Source organism: Equus caballus, chromosome 10 (genome assembly GCF_041296265.1).
Source record: "Equus caballus isolate H_3958 breed thoroughbred chromosome 10, TB-T2T, whole genome shotgun sequence".
In the NCBI taxonomy this organism is placed as follows: Eukaryota; Metazoa; Chordata; class Mammalia; order Perissodactyla; family Equidae; genus Equus; species Equus caballus.
The window spans coordinates 69,041,764-69,051,107 of NC_091693.1; positions in this window are offsets into that span (position 1 = coordinate 69,041,764).

Here is a 9,344-nt window from a genome sequence, read left to right on the forward strand (position 1 = left end):
CGATGATTTAATCAAGATGATGAACCAAAAGAATAGAACTGAGATCAATAGAACGGAGACTCCTTCTCCTGATTCAGATGGAGCAGGGCCCTATAAAGCTTATTCTTACAAGCAGTTCTAGAAGATCTTTACTGTTATTACTAAAACTATTTATTCACATATTTTATTGTGCATAAATCTTAGAATTTTTTCTTACTCAGATATAGCACTTAGTAGGTCCAACTGTTGAGTTCTTGAGAAAAAAACCAAATATAGTTTTCAGAAATACACGTAGGTTTTGTCAAATATCTGTTTTACTTAGAAGCAAAAATACCTCTCCTCAAGACTTTTTAAGATCGAAATAGTTTATACGTCCTTAACGTTACAAATTGTGGAAGATTAAGTACACAAACCCTCATCAATGATTGCCATATATATTTTTTATTTCTATTTTGTTGAGGTCATATTGGCTTATAACTGTGTCAATTTCAGGTCTACATTATTATATATCAGTTTCTGTATAGACTGCATCCTGTTCTCCACCAATAGTCTAGTTTTCATCCGTCACCATATATATGTGCCCCTTTACTCTTTTCACCCTCCCCCAACCCTTTCCCCTCTGATAACTACTAATCTGTTCTCTTTATCCGTGTGTTTGTTTATCTTCCATAGATGACTGAAATCATACGGTGTTTGCCTTTCTCTGGCTTACTTCACTTAACATAATACCCTCAAAGTCCATCCATGTTGTTGCAAATGGGACAATTTTGCCTTTTTTAGGGGGCTGAGTAGTATCCCATTGTGTATATATATACCACATCTTCTTTACCCATTCATTGGTTGATGGGCTCTTGGGTTGCTTCCATGTCTTGGTTATTGTGAATAATGCTGCAGTGAACATAAGGATGCGAAAATCTCTTTGAATTGTTGATTTTATGTTCTTTGGATAAATACCCAGTAGTGGGATAACTAGATCATTTGGTATTTCTATTTTTAATTTTTTTGAGAAATTTCCATACTGTTTTTCATAGTGGCTGCAGCAGTTTGCATTCCCACCAGCCATATGGTTTTAAAACACATTTACTTGTGTTTCTCATAGCCACTTGCAGGTCCACTTGAGCTCATGTTTTTTGTTTTGTTTTGTTTCAATGAAGATGGCAGAGATGATGAACCAACGACATCTGATCTTCACAAAGTATGGCAGAATTTCAAAGATAAAGTGACATCCCTTTTGTCTAGATTATTTCCCAAACACCCATATTTTCTCATGCCAGCACAATTTTGCTTTAAATGCATCATGGAGTGGATGGGATAACTGGAAGATATAAGATATTCCTACTGAGTTACCAAGAGACTAATGTGGGCAAATTCAGGAAGGTGGCATTTCTTATCAAATGGCACTGTACTCTCCCAGAGGGAAGTCTGAATATGTGTCCCTAACTCCAGCGGTTCTTGGCGATGTGACCCTCAATATCGTCACTGCCACCTCCCTCCTTGTCCTCTCCAATGACCTAAGGAATGTCCAGTGTGGGAAGATCTGTTGTATCTGAGGACCCCAAGATATTCCCTTACACATCCTGTGTCCTGGGCGCCTCTGCTTCACCTCTGGGCTTTGCTGGGAGGTAGAAATGGGAGGAGGAGTGGGCTTTAGGGCTCTGCCGGGCGTCCATTCACAGCATCCTCTAAGGACACTAGTTCCTCTCCACAGGCCAGGACTTCTGCCTGCTCTCACCTCCACTGCAGGAATTTTCCTAGATACGGAGTTGAGGAAAATGAGGCTTTTTGGTTAGTGATGTTTCCCTCACTGTTCAGTTACTTCTGCTTGGAGCCTGTCTCTTCTGTCCTGATCAGCCAGGAGAAGGCAACACTGAAACCCTGTTGAATGCTCTTCTCTCTCTAAAGTACTTGAGAATAATGCCAGGAGGGTAGTAGGTTTTCCATTTTTAGGATGACGGGCTATGCAGTGTGCATCACACAGCCAAATTCTGGATATTAAATATTCAGGTTCTGTAAAAATCTCACAACCATTCTAGCTGACCTTAATCCCAGATCATGCTCCCCAGCCTGTAGCCATTTATTTTGCCTCGGCCACCTGGATGCTCATTCAGACAGACAGCCTCCTTTTCTTCTTGTGCTGCTCCCGGGAAGTTCAGAAAACTCAGCTTTTTTGCATAAAACTCACATTCTTACTTTTTATACAGGACAAATTAGGTCTCTTTGTTTCTACTTTCTTGGGAGGGAGAAGCTTCTTCAGTCCGTTGTGGTTTCAAACAGCACCCCTCTCTTCAACAGTATTCTAAGAGCTTAAGCTTTTTTGTTTGTTTTCTTAAATTTTTTCCTCAGTCATAAGTTGAGGCAGACAGCTTTGATCAAGGTATTTTGTGTTGGCTGCAAGGGTGCTTCTGTGGAGAGCGAGTGTGGGGAGCCCTCAATGAGGTAATGGAGGAGTGTGCGGGAAGAGAATTAAGGATGATGAATGGGTGCTGTCTGGGGGAGTGGCCTGGGCTGGAAGAAGGCCAGGTCTGGTGGAGAAAGAGGACTTGAGGTGGACAGGTGAAGGGCGTAATTGATTAGCTTATGCTAATTAACTGAAAATTCTTTCTTAGATCCATAAGAGAAACCAAACAATAGACACTGAAAAGGCAAATGACAAAATTTAACAGCCATTCTTTATCTTTCAAAAAGAACTTACAAAACAAGAACAAGAGGATTATTTTAAAATGTAATATAGGTCATACTAAATACTCTAACACAGTATTGAAGAGAACAATTCAAATGGATATTTAAACATTTATTATTTACAGTGTGCCAGGCGCTGAACTCATTGTGTAACCTGAATTATTTCATTTAATCCTCATGCAAGTCATATGAGGTGTGTATTCTAATACCCTCATTTTACTAATTAGGAAACTGAGGCAAAAGAGTTTCAGTAAGTTGCCTAATTATTGTCTCCTTTCTCCATAAGCGGCATATAGTCAAAAAAGATAAAAATAGCCTCTGGTCTAAACATTTGGGTTCTGAGACCATAGTCTTAATTGACAGAGATGGGGCCCTGCAGTGGCCATTTCCTCCTCCTAGCTCTTGGCCAGTATCTCTAACTGATGATGACACGTCTTCTCTCTAAGTCCAGACAAGGGCCCACTAATATTTAATAAATGTCGCACTAAGGATGCAAACTATTTGCCATTGGATTCTAAAGCATCAGGACCAAGAAAAGGCTACTGACCACTATCACTGTTATTTAACATTGTTATGCAAATATAGGCAAAATAAATTCTTTTATTTTTTAATTTTTTATTTTTTTTGAGTGTTGATGAAAATAATCCATAACCAATCTATAAATGAAAATTTGGGTGAGTTTATTCTGAGATGAAATCTGAGGACCATGGCCTGGGGCCTTTCTTCCCGAAGGAAGAAAGGGCATCAAAGAAGTGAGGTATACAGAGTGGTTATATACCCCCATACAGGACGTTTCACATATGATTGAAATGTCCCTCCCACAATAGTCACAAGATTGCCCCTTCGGCACAGTGCTCAATGGACACAGCAGGTAGTGGGTCTGCTATCTTGGCAGGCACAGCAGGAAACAAGTCTATTGTCTTGAGTTGGGTGGTCACAGGTGAGCGCAGCAATCATTTCCTAGCTTAAGGAAAGATGCTTAATCCTTAATGGAATGCCAGCGTTGGTAGGGGGAGGGAAGTTTCACCTTTATCTCAAGGGCCTTTGTTCCTGCCATAGGGAACATCTAAAGCAGATATACAATGCATGCTCAATGGCCTCTGTCAGGCCCTCTTGGAAAGACAAGGTCAGACCGAATTAGGTTTACACCAAATGGCTTCCTCATATTCTCCAATATATCCATCCCATTGCTTGCCATTTTTATTTGTCATGAGGAAGATTAGCCCTGAGCTAACATCTGCTGCCAATTCTCCTCTTTTTGCTGAGGAAGACTGGCTCTGAGCTAACATCCGTGCTTATCTTTCTCTACTTTATATGTGGGATGCCTACCACAGCATGGCTTGCCAAGCGGTGCCATGTCCGCACCTGTGATCTGGCCAGGGAACCCTGGGCCGCTGAAGTGGAACGTGCAAACTTAACTGCTGCGCCACCCGGCCCAGCCCCGAGGCCAAATAAATTCTAAGGAGCAATGTGCTGGATGCTACTTGTACCGGCTCACAAGAGCCAATCGTGTGCCTCTCATCCCAACTCTGGGTTCTGTGACATCATGTTGGTAACTTCACATTGGCCATGGAGGAGGTATTTACACTGGCAAACTGGCAAATGTTACAATTAAAGCCCTTTTTTCCTTTTCTTTCCCATTTTTTTTTTCTTTTGAGTATCCGTTGTTAAACATTTACCAGCACAGCATTGATTTATAAGCTAGTAATAAAACTAAAATTGAAAAGAAGAGATAAAATTTTCTTTACTTGGAGAGCACATGATTTCACAATTGGAAACCTTTAAGGGGAAAAATCAACTCTCAGAATTAACAAGATTATAAAAAAAATCCAGGCCAGACTGCTGATCCAGCCCTTGGAGACAGACCCTGCCTCCTTTGGTGTTGATTCAATTTGCAAATTGTAAAGTTTGGAACAGATAGCATCTATGATTTCCATCACGTGGAGGACTGATCAGTATCGAGAGGGGAAAAAAGTCAGTATTTGGTGGGAGCTGGAGGTGGGGCATGGTAGTTGCACGGGTTTCAAGTCCCAGATTCTGAAAGGTCCTGGGGGCCCAGCTGCGCTTGGCTTCGCTTGCTCCTGGTTCTGCCAGGAGATCCTATCCTATTTTTCCTCTAAATCTACTTTTTATCTAAGCCAGTTCAGTTCGAGGTTTATTTCGTTTCGACTAAAGCCAGATTACCTAATAAACTCATCTATTTATTCTTATAGAATCTATAAAGGAAAAACCTCTGCCTTCTCCACCGCCCCTCACACTCTCTGCAGAGACAGTGTTTTGGGTGAGGGGACATTAACTCTCCTGGATCGTTGGGGCTCTTCTTGTAACGCCCTCAGTGCAAACTGCTCATTTCCCAAGTTTTCCAGCTTTGGATATGTAAACGTTATATAAAAAGAGTTATTGATTTGTGGTGATCAGCATAATCAATAAAGTTGGGGAACAATACTTTGGTGTTTAAAAATAAAAAAGGACCTGATTTAAAAAACACAGATCTCGGTAGTGATCATAAATGACTAGGTAATGATCGGCTGCCAGCTGATCACTCTTCATCAACACTCTGCTGAAAACTATACTATTTCTTCTTTTTGGTCCTCATTTTGTTATTGGCAATTATACCCTTCCCTCCCTGTCCTCTCCCTGTCTCCTACCATAAGCGCATGTCTGTGAGATCAAAGAATCTCCACTCTCAAGACTTGCTTCTTGATACTGTATCTAAATATATCTCCTGTGTGTACACAGGCTTTTGGTTTAAGTTCATGGGCCCAGAGCATGTTACCTTCTCTTGAAATGACAAGAAAGAAGTATCAAGAGGTCGAATTTGTAAGAATTTTGAGAATGGAAGCTGGAGACATATGTTACATGGATTTCTGGAATTTAGATAAGCACCTATCATTTTTTTTAACACCCAAAGTGCAACAGAGAAAGCCTCAGCCCAGAAAACACAGAAAAATGTGCAATGGAGCTGGGGGTCATTTCCTAACAGAGCTTTAAAGATGGTCCAAGTTTGGAGAAAGTCAGAACTGAAAGTAGGAGTGGGCTGGGGGTATAGAGCAGAGTACTTAGTTAAAGATGTATGTACATGATGACTGCAAACTGTGGTCATTTTCTATCTCAGGTTAAAACTCAGCATTTGCTCTTTAAAGAAAGTGCCTACTGGGGGCTCCTACAATAGGCTTTGAGCCAGATGGAAGCACAGTAAGTCTTATGGTAATTCTCGACTTCCACAACGGAGCAATGAAGGGGAAAATGAAAAGTGGCCATTTCTTCCCAGGAGAAGAATACTAAATAGTAACTAAACTGAACTCTCCTTACTTTACTCTTATTTTTATTTGAAGCCTGGCTGTTGACTCACTTTATCTATTTACACTGACCCTTTAGCTCTCCTTTTAAATCCAGGAGGACTATGGGATAAACAATCCTATTAACAGCAAGGGAAATTCATGTCATACACCAGTAGCTATCAATTTGTCATTAATTAATAACAAAAACAGACAACCAAAGGTCACCAGACATTTTTGAAGAAATCTTGGAAAAGAAGAACCATGAGTATCACACAAGAAACTGACCTTTGAAAGAACAGAGGTAATTCAGAAAATACAAACAGCAAAAAACATTAGTACTCTCTTAAAATAAACTTTTTATCATTAAAGTTTCAAATGTACATAGAGAGCATATAATGAACCCAGTGCACCTATCAGCCAACCTCAATAACAATAAATATGTGGCCCCAAGATTATTTTGAAGCAAACCCCAGACACTATCATTTTATATACAAATATTTCACTGTGTGTATACACATATATAAATAAGAACCCTTAAAAATAATTACAATACCATTATCACATTTAAAAAAAATTATTTAGCGGTATCAAATATTCAATATTCACATTTCCTCAATTGTTTTTTCAGTTTCTGTGTTTGAACTGAGATCCAAATAAGGTCAAGACACTGCTATTGGCTGATAGATCTCCAAAATTCTCCCTCCACCCCTTTCCTTTGAGATTATTTTGTTGGAGAAACTGATTTGAAGAAATCCCGTTGTCGGGATGTTACTGAGTACAACACTGTATTCCAAATACATTAAATAGAGATATAAACATTACAAATAATAGGACTTCAGTGTCTCAAGTGGCCATCAGTTTGGTGCCTCCTCTTCACCTGGGTTTGCCTTTTGGGGAGGGCAAGTGGGGAAGAAAGCTGTTTCAAAGGGACTTTCTCTCTTTGGCCAGAACTGGGTAGAGGCCCCATAATGTGGTGGAGTCTGGAAGTTGTGTATCTTAGCTACTAGTCTCCATACTGTAGAGTCAAGAGAAAAAGTGGTTTTAAACGCTTTCGAGCATTAATCCCAGTATCCACAGTAACAAAATCTATAATGTATCTAGGAATTAACTTCAATGCATTGTACTTTTATGAGTAAAGCATATAAATGAAACCTGAAAAAATTTAGAACTAAATCATGTTCATGGATGGGACCATTTAAAATTTTAAATATTCAAGACAACTGAATTAGAATCCCAGGAAACTTTTTGTGTGTGTGCCTCTCCACAAATTGATTCCCAAATTTGTATAGATGAATAAAAGTCTGTAAATAGCTAAGCTAATGCAGAAAATGAGGAGCAGTAAAAATTTTACAAGGAGCAAAATGTTACCTGATATTAAGACATTATTCAAAGCAATAGAAATTACAACAAACACACACATAACTTGGTATTTGATCTTTGGAAAACAGACAAATTATTTAATAAATAGTGTTAGGAAAATTAAGTAGAATATAAAACAGGTGAAAAAATTGTTAGATTAATAGGCAGATTAAAAAATTAGATGTGAAAGGTTAAAACTATAAAGCTAATAGAAGAAAATAAAGATTTCTTTGTGATTTGGGATGTAGAAATATTTGTAGGGGCCGGCCCGGTGGCACAGCGGTTAAGTGCGCATGTTCTGCTTCGGTGGCCCAGGGTTCGCTGGTTCAGATCCCAGGTGCGGACATGGCACCGCTTGGCAGGCCATGCTGTGGTAGGCATCCCACACATTAAGTAGAGGAAGATGGGCACAGATGTTAGCTCAGGGCCAGTCTTCCTCAGCAAAAAGAGGAGGATTGGCAGCAGATGTTAGCTCAGGGCTGATCTTCCTCAAAAATGAAAAAAGAAATATTTTAAAATAAATCCTTCAAAACATAAACTACAAAGGGAAAAAGCAATGTATATTATTACATCAAGATTAGCTGCTACCTGGCCACTCCTAGCTGCAACGGAGGCTGAGAAGGTGTGTACTTGAGCTCTCCAGTCAGTGGTAAATGAAGAATAATAAAAGGCAGCAGAGATAAAATTTAGGGATAAGTGATAGTTTGAGAGAAGGTCCATAGAACATTTAGCACCAACATCAAGTTAATATCTAGAATAAAAGGATAAATTCTTGTAGATAAGCAAGAAAAATAAATAATAGAAAAAAAGACAAAGATTATGATTAAGAGATATCCTAATGGCTAAAAATATATGGAGATGAGGTGTTTACCCTCACAATAATCAATGAAATACAAACTAAAACTCTGACATACTGTTTACAGAAGAGCCGAAAATTAGAAAGTTGGATATGAAATGCTGGTGAGGATGTGGGGAGATGGGAAACCTCATGCACTGCTGATGGGGGTACAGACGAATTATGGTCACTTTGGAAAGGAATAAAGCAGTACTTAGTGGAATTAGTCATTATTGCATAGACCTTAAACACTAGGAAAATCCTCAAAGAGGTGTACCAGGAGGCATTTATGAAGATGTTTATCACAGCTTTTTCTGTGGTAGCAAAGAACTGGGGAATAAACAGATTAAATGTAGACTATATAGCAGTCACAAGGACTGAACTAGTAGACTCTTAGCCACAGGGATAGATGTCTCAAATATAATTTCTGTAGTCTAATACTATTATGTAAATTGAACATACACAAACAATAGTGTCTGTGTTTTAAAGACACTCTCACACAGACATATGTAAATAAAATTATTGAAGGTGCATTGAAAGTACAAATATTAAATACTTTAGATAGGGAGCCTATAGAGGGGCAGACAAGTTGGATTATATGGGATGAAGGGGATAAAACTCAATAAAATAAAATAAAGAACAAATGAAGATAATGTGTCTTGAGTTGATGGCATGATCAATCCCGTTGTGCTCATCTGACAATAAGCAAACTCACAAACAAACCAGTTCTTCCTGAGAAACAGGGAGATTTGACAACCTAAGATTTGGCTTCATGGGAGCCAAGAGTGGGCAGATGGGGAGCAATGTCCCACAGCTCACCTCCCCATACTGTCTTTCCACAGTCAGGTTTACTCGTTTACATTGTTCGCTGGCCGCTGCTCTATAGGGTATTAGAGCTTAGTTCCAAATAGGGGTCTCAGGAGTGGGAGACCGCGTGGGCGTGGACCAGTTTCATGACCCTAACAGGTGAGTTATTTATCCTAATAGCTGTTGCTGTGCTGACGAGTTGCCCGGACTGAGAATCCCAAAGACAAAGCAGCTCAGAAGATTTTACAGGCCCTGAAGTCAATACTCACCCCAGCAGCATCCCCCAGAAGATCCAGGTAGACTGAGAGAAACAGTTCTGAACGAAGCCCATAAAGAAACTCGTATGAGAGTATAGTATCTTCTTCCTTTACTAATAACTCAGTTACGAGACCCGCAAAGACCAC